The 12,639-nt window shown below is 42.6% G+C and overlaps 1 protein-coding gene across 1 annotated transcript in view; it reads left to right on the top strand.

Annotated features, from left to right (window-relative positions):
* DENND2B (DENN domain containing 2B) overlaps positions 1 to 12,639 on the top strand; it is a 299,081-nt gene that overhangs the window by 543 nt on the left and 285,899 nt on the right. The gene's annotated exons all lie outside the window — the stretch shown is intronic.

The following is a 12,639-nucleotide window of genomic DNA, read 5'->3' as shown; positions in this document are numbered from 1 at the left end:
ACAAACTTTAAAACATGGGTTCTCCTTTAAAAACGTGGAAAACTCTGGCTTTTCCCTTGCAGCCAGTTGCAGCCTTTGGGGTGCTTGCCCCCTCCTCCCCCCCATGCCCCATGCACTGGGGCCTGGGATGGGGTTGGCAGGTCAGAAGTGAGAGGCACTAGGTCAGGGCTGGCTCTCGATGTTTACAAATGGCTCCTGGTACAAAAAAGGTTGAGAACCACTGATCTCAAGTGAAGAAAGGGCCTGGCATCAGGAGGGCGCTTGACACAACCTGAGGTGTAGGCCTCTCTGCTGGGCTGAAAGCCCTGCCTCCCCTTCAGTGGAGTGGTGGCAGCTCTGGCCAAGCAGAGGATGTTTCCCACCCCGCACCCCCATCTCCATCCTGCATGGGGAGAAGTCAGGAGAGCTGCCACAGCCCCTTGATTTTCTCCCTTCGGTACACACGGAGGTCCCTAGCTGAGTGCACTAGATGCGGGAGCAAATGAGCCACCTGGTCGCAGGCGGAAAACTTTGTTGGATCCCAAGACAGATATAGCCCGTGAGCTGAGGGAGCTGCTTCCACAGGCCACTTGGTGGGAAAATCAGATGTGCTTCTGCTGGACTGCTCCCAAATGCTTGCCTCACTCAGGGGCAATAGGTCACCTCCAGAAGAAGTGGAGCTGCAGACTATTACAGGCCTTTTTTACTTTGTGCCTAGGTTTCTAAATGACATGCACTCTTCATCCAGCTGTTCAGGCTAAATACATGAGGATGTGTGCATGTCCATAATAGTTACTGAGGTGGCCATCTCTTATATTGTATAGGGTTTGGGGAATCTTTCTCCTCCTGTCTTGTTCAGTACTGTCTCTTCTTAACTCAGGCTAGCCAGTGATCCAGTAATAACTACATAGAATGAGCAAAACTGATGGGAAATAACAGATCATTTTGGATTATTAATCTAAAGAATTTGGTTTTAAGGCAATTGTCACCCAAAATAAAGGAGTCTATTAAATGGTGATTATGTGAAGTAAATATATTTTGATTTCTTTTAAAATTAGCATATAGCCAGTGGATAAAAATATTCCTTAGTACCAAATGGCTAAATTAATACACATGAGGGATGGTAAGATCTCATATTAAAAAGTAGTGTTGGTTGAACAAGTCTTGTGTGTGAATGGAGTGTCCTCATTTGTTTTACAGTTTGGTGCTCTGATTTACACAGCATCTCAGAAGTAGTGAATAGCGGGAGTCAGCTTTATTATTAACAATTAGTTTTTTTACTTTTGGGATTTCAGGAAGTTACTTTTTATTTAAAGGAGAACTGCAATTCCTTTAAAAATTGTTATTAATTCATCACTTTAACTTCACAGAGTTAATGAAAAGCATGCATGGTCAGTGCTTTTTAAGGGGCTACAATCTGTACATTATTAAGAAGGATCAAAATACCACTGACAGGAAGCTGCTATCTTGTTGTATGATGACCTAGGGTCCAGTTCTGTCTTCTGGAAATTGCTCCCTCCTCTCTTAATTAATTGAAATAATAAATCTAGCTTTTATATAAAACTTTTACTGTGAGACCGACTGAGCCTTTAAATAAAGGACAGCAGTTCACTGAAGCTGTGCTTCTTAAGTGAATGTCCCAGACGGCAGTAAGCCTCCCATATCCCTGAGGAAGGGACACAAATTCCTCTTCCTGGTGTACTGTATGTGCTCTTCTCTGCTGTCATGCAGAGGGGAAGAAAGATCAAGGCCTGTTTTTTTTCCCCCCACCCACACTAAGCTGGAGCAGCTTTGGCCCTTGATTCAGTGTCGGAGCCATAACTAATTATTTCAGTGCCCTGGGCAGGGCAGAGAGGGGAGGGAGGATGTTGTGTAGAACAGAGTAATTATTCAAGGACCCTGGCCCCCTTATTCAAAGACTCTGGCTCCCGCTGCCAGGTGCAGAAGTCATTGCATCCTGGATGCAGCAGCCAACACAGCAGGGCCTCATGGCAGCTGCTTGGGCATTCTCTCTAAATCTGTGCTGGGGGAAGATGCTCTCTTGCCCACCCTTAGTTACGCAACTGTTCAGTACAGTCATTGCAGTTATGGCTAGACACTTCATAAGACACAAAAAGGAGGTGGCTTTTGTCCTTCCCCATATTGCTTACACATGCTGGAGCTACCCATACCCCGTTCCTAGGAAATGGGAGAGATTCATGGCCATTTTGCTCTAAACAAGTGACTCTGAAAATGTACTGGACCTTTTTTAAGGAGCATGTGACCCCTTATTAGAGGTGACCCTGTAAACCATTGTGTAATCTGTTGACTCTTATGGGCCATGCCAGTTTATTCTGGGTTGGGAAGCCTTGCCAAGGACTTGATGGAATAGCATGATTTTATCCACTTTATTGTTTTCATTGTGTTCCATAAACATCTACTACCCCCTGGGAAGAACCATTGGGGCGGCTGGGCCTCTTTTAAAAAAATTGCTGGTTAAATAAATGTTGCCAGTTAAAAAAAACCAAGCAGCAAACAAAAAAAATGGCTGTGGAGGATCTGAGAGTGACTGGAACTGTTGAAGTATGTTTAGGAAGCAAAGCTATTTTTAGTGATGGGGTAGTTGAAGAAATGATGCTAACGCCTTGTAAAGAAGCCAGCTTAAAGTTCAGAGTCTGCTTTTATTGTAAGACATGCCTGAGTTTTCAGCAGTTGTATAAAGCAAACTAATTTACTTTTTAAAATATTATTACTTTTATTTCCACTTTTAAGAGAGAAAGGTTAGGCTCATATTTCTTGTTCAGGGGAGAGAGAGTCAGGAAACTCAAGTTCTGTTCTTTACCATGCTAACAATTTTCATTGTGGCCTTTGTTAGATAATAAAAGTCTTGGTTGGCTAATTCACACTGGTGTAAAGGTCACAGTACCAACAAAGCCTTTTCGTGACTGTACGGTAGTCTGAGTTTGGTACTGCAAGATGGTGAGCAGGTTTAGCTGAGTATGCATGGTGCCTCATAGGAAGTGTGTCTGTCAGATGTTGCTTTAATATGTGATCATGTCCCTGTCAGCTGGATTCTCCAGTGACTATATCAGCCTGTTATTTAGTCCCAGGTAAAGGAGCAAGGATCTTCCAAATGATCCTAAGTGATTTAATAGCCTGAGTCATAGAATAATAGAATTAGGGCTGGAAGGGACCTCCTTGTGTCATCTAGTCCAGTCCCCTGTCCTATCCAAACCATCCTATACAAATCAATTGTCTAGCCACTTAGCCAAACTACACTGTCAACCCTGACACGGCACAAGACATAACACCCTAACCTATCATAGGAAAAGCTGGGGAACCATGGCAGCCAATGTCCTGCTGCTGCAAAGGTTGTTAATACATACTTAAGATAACCCAGGAAGATGGCCATGCCCCCTACCACAGAGGAAGGCAGAAACTTCCACAGTCCATACCAGTCTGACCATAGGGTAAAATTCTTTCTTGAATGCAAATGTGATGAGCAGTTTGACCCTGAACAGAGGAGCAATAGTCATATTCCCAAAAGTGATTATGTTCCTTAATCCCTTGGGGAAAAAAAGTTCAGGCTACTCAATCACTTAAGATCTTTTTGGAAGTTTTACCTGAATATCTCCAGTTCTGAGGAAGATGCACCTGCTCTGCATGGTAAAAAGCCTATGGGTTAGATCCATGATACCAACTTATATTTCTCTGTATACGGTCACAGTTGAATTTACTCAGCTTCTACCAGGAATTTGCTCCAGGGGCCAGGTTTCATTCCGTCTATTAAACTTGTGGGTGGACTTAAGCACCTAGGGCATTTATAGACAAGTTCTGGGAGGTGGGGGGGAGTGCTTTAATCAGTGCAGCTCTGAGAGCCTTGCTAATTAAAAGTGCCTGGAGCATCACGTGTATCCCTGCACTGAAAAATGGTGGTGGGGCACTTTGAACTAAAGCTTGTCGAACAAGCTTTAGTTTAAAGCTCTCCGCCACCATTTTTCCGTGTGGGGACACTGATACACATGATGCTGGAGTCCGCTGGAGCACAGTAATTACCACGCTGTAGCGGACTCGATTAATTGAGTCTCCACTGACACGCTGGAGTTCCAGTGCATTGGAGCAGCCTCCCTGCATGTGTATAAGAGCCCCCAGGTGTGGTTGTATTTCACCATACTCAGATCACTGAAACACCATTAAGGCATCTACTTTTGTAACAACTGCCATCTTACCCTTGAACACCGGTGAAGAGGAGGGTTAGAACGACTCACCTACCTTTTGTATTAACTGTTTTTCTAGGTGTTGCCTGAAAAACTCTACTTATATACCTATTAAGTAGGACAGAATCTGGCCCAGTTGTCCACACAAGTCTAAAGTTTACAACCAGGGAAAAATTAAAGAGTAGTCATAGCTCTGTGGGTTTATCAAGTTTTTAAAATATACTGTATGATGACAGTCAATTCAAGTTTCAGCCCAGAGTTTGTCAGTGTCTTGTTTCACGCAAGCAAAACCAAGAACATATTACTTTACAAGTTACTTTATTTTCTAATATGGAATGCCATATGTGCTTGTTCTGTCTCTAAGGTTTGCAGACTATGTCTGAGGGGTTCATGAAAGATGACTATGTTCAATCAAAAGTATGTGAATACCCACACTTATAATTCAAAGGGGTCTACACCTCCATTCAAAATTTCAAATGGAGGTGCAGATCCCTTTGTAAATTTTTTAGCACCCACAAATGAAAAAACGTTGAAAAACACTGGTGTAGAGTGTAGTAACTTGAGTTTCAGATGTCATTAGCCTGCAGTTGGGATTTGGTTGGCAGTTCAGATACAGGCAAGTTTGGAGAACTGAATTCAAATATTTACATTCTCAGCTTCGCCTAGTCCTTATGCTTGTAAACACTCCCAGTCACATTAACCTTCAATAAGGTTATGGAGGACCTTGCCAATCCCTTCAGGCTCCCACTCTGCAAGACCTGAAGTTTCCTCTTCTAGGAAGGATTTTGAATGCATTTATTGGACGCTGAGACTTGACACTCAGCACTCTCACCCCTTAACCTAATTCTACAAGTTGTTTTTCTGTATTGTGTTCCTTTTTGAGATGACATTTTTTCCTGCTGGTAAAACATGCCAAACAGAATGTCATAGGGGTTGATATCCTGCCCACAAGAAAGGGTGCAGCATGGGTTCAAGGAATTCAAGGAGCTTTAAGCTGCTTCAGGCCTCAGTCCTGTAAGGTCCTGGGCTAGTATAATTTCAGTGGACACCTATACACGTGTAGGGAGGCTGCTCTGACTTGATTAACCGAGTCTGCTGGACTGTGGTAATTATCGTCTGCCAGCAGACTCCAGCATCATGTGTATCGGCATCCCTGGGCTGAAAAATGGCAGCAAGGGCACTAACTAATGCTCATTCAACGGGTCCCACATCTTGGGGAAGGAGCCAGGGCTGCGCTGACACAAGGATTGGGCCCCATGCAGCTCACCTGCCAGCCACCCCTGGCACACCAACATCTTATAAGTTGTGGGTGTTTTTGGTACTCTGCCTAAAAACGTTGTTTACCTCTATCTCGGTTGAACTTGATGATTCTGTTCCTTTGTTTGTTGCTGTTCTCATGTCCGTTGGCTGCCTGTAAGTGAGGGGACAGAAATGAAATTTGAGGAGGGATTTGACTGATGTGGATTCTTGTCCTTGAAAGATAAGATATATGCTCTCAGTTCATTTCACACTGGCTACCCAATATTCATCAGCTTCTGGTAACAACTTTATTGTTACTGGAGATGCATGCCATAAGTTTGGATTTTTGAATTTCCCAATCTTTAGAGGTTTTTGGAATGAGTACAACTCTGAATAGAGATAGGGGTCAGCTGTTAAGTTTATACCAAAGTCCAAACTCTCCTGTTCAGTCATGGTACTTAGATTTAGTCCTTTCTCTAGTTTTTACTGATTGGGTTTACATTTGAATTGGTAGCTTAGAAATAAATGTTTTGAGGTTTAGCTGTGCATGTAATTCTGGTTGAGCAAATGTATCTGTGCACAGTGAGGCAAAATAGTGCAAGTCAAATCCCTCTGCAAAAAAACTATAAGCTGTGTCTGTGGAGCTGTGACTTACATATTATGTACAAATAGAAACTTCTTCGCTGGCAAATGGAAAACACAGTAACATTTTTGTTGGAAATGTAGCTCTCCCTCACCAGAAAATGAGAGAAGTGGGATGTTATTTAAACTTAAATATATATGCATCTCTTAACATCTGCTTGAAGCTGATATTTAAAAAATGCCTGATGTGTGAACATTTAATGTTAGTGCCGGTGCCAGCACAGGAAACTGGGTCTTTGAGTTGAAGCCTTTAACATGATCCCATAACTCCCATGTTATTAAAAACACTCATTGTGTAAAGTTCTGTTACTATGATTCATTTTAATATTTTGACAGGGTCACCACACTGAATTAATCGTTTGCATTTTTTTCCCTAAAAAAGAATTAGTTGTCTGCATGGAACATCCCTATCACAATCACAAGAGATGGATGCAAACTGATCTACATAGTACAAAATTCACCCGTTCTATCTGGCATTCTAACTATTAGTGCAAAGTTCTAAATATGTTTTGCAAATTTCCATTGCACATTACAGAATTATCCCCTTAAGTGAGTGTGTTGATCACAGGAAAAATGAAAGACAGCAAGAAGCGAAGATCTGTAATGTTGTTTCAAATGAACACTCCGTGCACTGTTTTGCAAAAGTGCTTCACATCAAGAGACGGAACAGGCAAAATGTTTCTTGACATCTGTTTCATAGGGCATTGTTACTTTTTTGAGGGAGTACAGATAGTTCCTACAAGATGGGGAAAAATGAATGACAAGTTCCAGTGATTTTTGAACTTTTGTTCTGGTGGAAACTCTTATCTTCCAAGGTCACTTAAAAATAAGAACAGTAGCTGGCCCAACATCATATGTTTCTTTCATATTCTCTAGAGAAAAATGGGCAGTCCAGACTGTGTAAGCACTCCTCTCATTTAGGGTTAGGAAGGTAAAATGTTTGAGAGTTTCTAGTGTTTCTTATCTTTGTCCTGCTCTAGGTCTAAAAGTCATCAACTACTTTTATTCACTATGGATCATGTAGCCTTGATGATAAAGTATATTGCTTGGCAAGTAATATTGCTTGTAGCTTGAAGCCTCTCAGGAAGAAGTTGCTTCCTAAGTTACCTGCATGGTAGTAGAATTTGCTCTCTGAGCTGTCAGCAATCATAATTTCTGCTTCTAGGCAGTAAATTTGCAAATAGTTTTACTGTAGTGTATGCTTACCACATTGTGGCCTATTATAGAATGTTTGTTCATTTATATTTGTGGAGAATGTGTTTTCCATCTCACCCAAACTATACCTGTGTAGGAAGTGAACACCTCAAGAGATGAGGCAAGATCAAACTAGAAAGGGGCATTGCTAGGTCAAAAAGGAAATGATAGGGAAAAAGGCTTAACATTGGCTGTAAAAAATCACAAGTTTACCCAGGTTTTACGTGATTATTTACTTGACTAATAGGATCGATTGAACCACTACAATGGCATCTAGTGCCTACAGATACAACATACAAACCTTCAGATTTGTGTGCCTATTTCTTTTTCAGTGTTTTGCAGATTCACCCATTCTCTGTCACCAGTGCAACTAGCTTAGCAATATCCATTAAATCATGAATTAATTACAATCTGGAATATTTTTAAAATAGCTGATTCCACAAATATTTTTGTTACCATTTGCCCAACCTGGATTCCTCAAATCCAGATCATACTGAAATGGACACAATGAAACAGGCCATCCTCCTGATGGTCTCCCCAGCCATTGCCTACCCCGAATAGACGGTTTGGTTTTACATTGTGCCCTGATAGTTAGGGAAAACAAAATGTTAGTAGGCCCATTCCAGAGACAAAGGACTGCCAGTGAAAATCTATCACCACCGATCCCTCCTGTGTAAGTGTGCCTCATCTAAACTTGTACTGTTGGTGCGTGAGGAGAAAGGCCTTGGTTAGGTCAGGTGGCCTGGACCTCTTGCCTCTTCTTAGACCAGCTCAGGACACAGTCTTTGTTACTTGAAGTTTACCAGTGTACAAACAGTAATTTTCAGGGTGAAGGATAATGCCTGCATAGGTAGTGTGCTGCCTGGTGCTGTCTGATGCATCCCAAAGGCAGAAGAAGTGTTACTTTTTATAAATCTCTCTCTGAGCCAGAAAAAAACACCAGGGTGATTTAGCGGAGGCAGTACTGTAAATAGGACCCAGGCCAGACCACTGCATGTCCTCTTCTTTTCAACCTTCCTGATTAGACTCTTGCCTCCTCTTAGTCCTTGATCTGCATCTCAAGATATCTTGTACCCAGGCGGCAGGGCTTTAATAAATCATGTATGTCACAGTCAGCTGCGTTGCTTCCACTGTATCCAGGGCATCATGCTCATGGATTAGGTCACAACTCACCTACAGCTTCATTGAGCCTGAGAAGGGATAAATGCCACCAGAGATGAACTTCTCTATCTGTGTGTATGTGAGGTCTTGTTACCCTTGATTTACATTCCCTGGTAGCAGATATTTGGACAGTTCAGTAACGTAGTGCCACCGTTTACAAATAATTTGAAGTGAGAAACCTGTCACTAGTAGTATATCCACCTGATCTCCTTGGATGCCCTTTTGCTTCACAAGAAACATTGGTGGTTACTGTGGGCCTACAGGAGTTTTCTCTAGTCTAGGTAATGGGTTCTAGTAGTCAGAGACCTGAAAAATCACTATGTTCACCCTCTTCTTCTGCCACATTTTCTGTAAGGCCACAGTCTCCAGGCTATTCATCAGTGTCCAGAATCCCTCTTTGTTTGCTGGAGTGCCATGAGAAATGTCAGCTTGTAAACTGAGGATTAAAACCTGTGTCACAGGACATTCAGTCAGGACTTGCTGTGAAGCCTAGCTTTGTTTGCCTGTGAATTCCCTCCAAAAATGATCAATCCCAGAGTCAGGAGGAGCAAGTGGAGAAGTTGCCGCAGATGGAATTAAGATATTCCCCACAAATGAAATGATGAAGGAGCCAAGCAATCTTGCTAAAGAGAGAGAAATAATATGGATAGCAAAAGCTTGGTGTGAAAAAGGCATTCCATATCTGCCCTTCAGCCCCTATAAGATGGTTTACACCCTGGAAGGGATCAGGATACGTGACTGGGAGGAAATGATTGCCTCATTCTTTCAGCCCAGTGGATCATTGTACATAGTAATAGGTCTGCCAATAGAAACACTGCAGTGGTTAGAGACTAGACTAATAGAGCAATCTATAGGAATGCTTGGAAACTCTATTTTTTGCACTTAGGGAAAATAAAATGAATTCTTTTCTGAAGTATAACTTTTAACCCATGATTATACTTCCTTTTAACAGAGAACATCATCATATTCACAGAGCTTGAGACAGGCCAGAATCTGATCTTTGACAGTACTACTATGAAGCTAGGTGAACTCCCTTGTCCTCCTCTAGTCGAGATCAATGATAGTGCAACTGAGAAGAGAATCTGGCCTGCTCTCACTTGTGGGAAATGTCTAAGTGCAAGTCTCCCACACTGCTCCTTGTGTTTCAGCTACAGCTTTTGTCGATGACTATGATACCTTCTCCATAAAGTGCAGTGACACAAATGTGAAAAGTAAAACATGCACTGACATTTGGGAATCTACATCTTATTAATACTCATCAGCCTGTGGATAATATTACCAAACCAAGGATCCAGGCCTGAGTACCCTGTTTCAGCATCTCCTTTTTCTTCTCATATTCTTTACAATGTGTGATGGTGTAGGCTGGCAACCACCGTTGCCAACCTGAGGCCAAATAAACTTATAGGCAGGGGGGCATCTGGGATATAGGCTACACCAAATAGTGTCATTTGGACCATCACAGGAAACAGATGGTGACTTGTCCAATTTCTCCCAAAATATATGGTACCAGCATGGGCAACTGGTGCCTCCTGAGTTGATGGGGCATGTGCCCCCCCCCCCCCCCCCAGCAGCCAGTCAGCAACCGGTGGGGGGGTGATTTCACCTACCGGGGGGGGGATCATCCCACAGCTGATCACACAGACCCAGAAGCAGTGGTCCCGGAAGTGCCAGCAGTGCTTCTCCTGGCACCCCTACTCTGTGACTGGCGCCCACAGAGGTCACAGTGGCGCTCCCACCTGCCCCCCCCACCTGTTGCCTAAGTGGGAAGTGTTGGCAGGGGGTGCACTAGCACTCTCAGGGGATGCATGTGCACCCCCATGCACCCACTTTGTGTGTTTTAAGTCTGTCTCCTTACTCTTTTCCATTTATTGGAGGCGTGAAAGGTGAAAAGCTTTCTAGATATTCTCAAGTGAAATTTTTAAGGGAGGCCTAATGCAAACATGAATGTTGTTTAGCTGTTCACTTTAATCTAAAACCTGTCAAGGTTGGTGATCATTTTTTACATTGACTTCATCTGAGTGTTGGCTACAAATGTCCAACTTGGGATCCTTAAAATTCTGGTTTATTAGGCGGATTGAAACACTGTAATGAGTTAAATCATAAACCTTGGGGCTGGTCCTTACACACACACACACACACACACACACACACACACACACACACACACACACACACACACGGTAGCAAGCTACAAGAGTCAGGTATACCTATCCTACAGGTGCTGGAGTCTGCCGTTGAGGCTTCTTTCAGCGTGGTGTTATCTTCCAGAAGGGGGTTGCCGGCTGGTCCTTCTGGCTGGACAGGTTGGGTGCTGGTCAAGTTGGAGATCAAGAGGGTGCCACTGAGGGTCACTTTTCACTGCTTTTTATCTGTCCTTGGCAGACTTTGGTGACTCCCCAGTTTTCAGGGTTGCCCAATCCAGGGGTCGTTGACCCTCATGGGATTTCCCCCCTCGGTGGCTACTGGATGGCATCTGTCAGCCCCTGGGGTTGTCTGCATGTATGTGCAGGTTTGGGAGTCCGTTGATGAATTTTGAATAGGACTCTGGGAGCGGTCGATCTGGAGATATTCAGCCCAAAAGTTGGTCCCCAGCATTGATTAACTCAGGCCAGGGCTTCTAGCCCTTGATCAGTGACGTTTAGAGATTTCCTGGTTGTTGCATTGTCTTCTATTGGGTTCTTCCATTGGTTGATCTGCAGTTTCCTTAGGTGTTAATTGCTGCCTGCTACTATGTTACACATTCAATCACTGATTCACTCAGGGGCCAGCCTGATACAGGGAAGGGCAGTTTGATTCCTGCCCTTGTTAACATTGTTACAATGTATAACTTACTTATGAAACTGAACACATTTAGTTAAAAGTTGAAAGGTGAGGAGTATAAAATATAAGCTACAAAAGTAATGCCATGGCATACAAATAGATAAAAATACCAAAATACAAGGGGAGATACAAAATGCACACATACAAATTTCAAAACACAATTCCTTATCTTAAAGTGAAAGAAAGAGGAAGGAAGAAAAGGTAGAAGAGGAAAAACATATCCAAGGAGGGGAGAGCAACTGCAGGCAAGAGGAAAAGGGGCTTTCTGCTACATGAGTTCAGATTAAACCATTTAGAATAACAAACTCATTTATTTTTACTGGTCCTAACCTCTGAAAAGCTGCTGATCTCACTGGACAGGAGAGTCCTACTTTTGTAGGCAGGGTATAGGCCTAAAAGAGACGCACTGTAACTTGTGTATTGTGGGAATGTGAACATTCGGAGCTTCTGAAATAAATTAGTTAGAACTCGGTAAATAACAGAGAAAATGAGAGAGAAATTAATGCACTTAGAGCATTTAAAGTGTGAAAAAAATCAATTAAGTGTTGCAGTTTCAGAGCTCCTTGTGTCACCAAATATCAAAAGTGATTTAAAAATGTTAATTAATTAAAGCATCACTACAACTTTGGACAGTATCTCAGGTCTACAAGGCTAGGGCTAGGGTTAGGGCCAAACTATGTGTGGGTCTGACTTCATTTATCACATGACAAGCACAACTGGAATGTTGAAGTAATGCTGACAGGCATCCAGGTTGTAGCCGTGTTGGTTTAGAGGAAAAGGCAATCAGGACTCGTAGTAGAGATGATTTCTTTTATTAGACCAACAAGATTTTTGCAAAAAAATGTCTTTAATTGCAAGCTGTCGGGGACTAACACCCTTCATCAGGCATTGAAGAAAATATTATAAAAGTTCACCGAGGTAGAAATGAAAGTTCATATTTCATAGGATTTCTCTGTGAGATCTTATGAAATATGAACTTTCATTTCTACCCAGGAAAACTTTTACAATTTTTTCTTCAATGCCAGATGAAGAGTGTTTGTGCCGGAAAGCTTGCAATTAAAGACATTTTTTTGCAAAAAATGTTGTTGGTCTAATAAAAGATATCATCTTTACCACAAGTCCTGAAATAATGCTGAGAGTTTCAAGCCATCTAGAATAGAAGGTGAGCACCTAAACTCATGGGCTGGATCTGGCCTGCAGATTGGTTGGATCTTGCTTGTGAAAGTCTGACCTGGTTTGATGTGACATGGGGGATTGGGTGGCATGCAGTACCCCCTTTGACAGTCCTTTCTCCTGCTCTCATAAACTAATCCTCATGGCAGAAGGGTCAGGGATTGTTGGTGATAAGCACAGGAGGCTTGAGGTGGAGATTTGTGACCTGTGGCAGGGGACCAGGTCACAAGTTCTG

This window comes from Alligator mississippiensis, chromosome 2, assembly GCF_030867095.1.
Source record: "Alligator mississippiensis isolate rAllMis1 chromosome 2, rAllMis1, whole genome shotgun sequence".
NCBI classification, from domain to species: domain Eukaryota; kingdom Metazoa; phylum Chordata; order Crocodylia; family Alligatoridae; genus Alligator; species Alligator mississippiensis.
The sequence above is the reverse complement of the archived record's forward strand: the minus strand, read 5'-3'. Positions and strand labels throughout refer to the sequence as shown.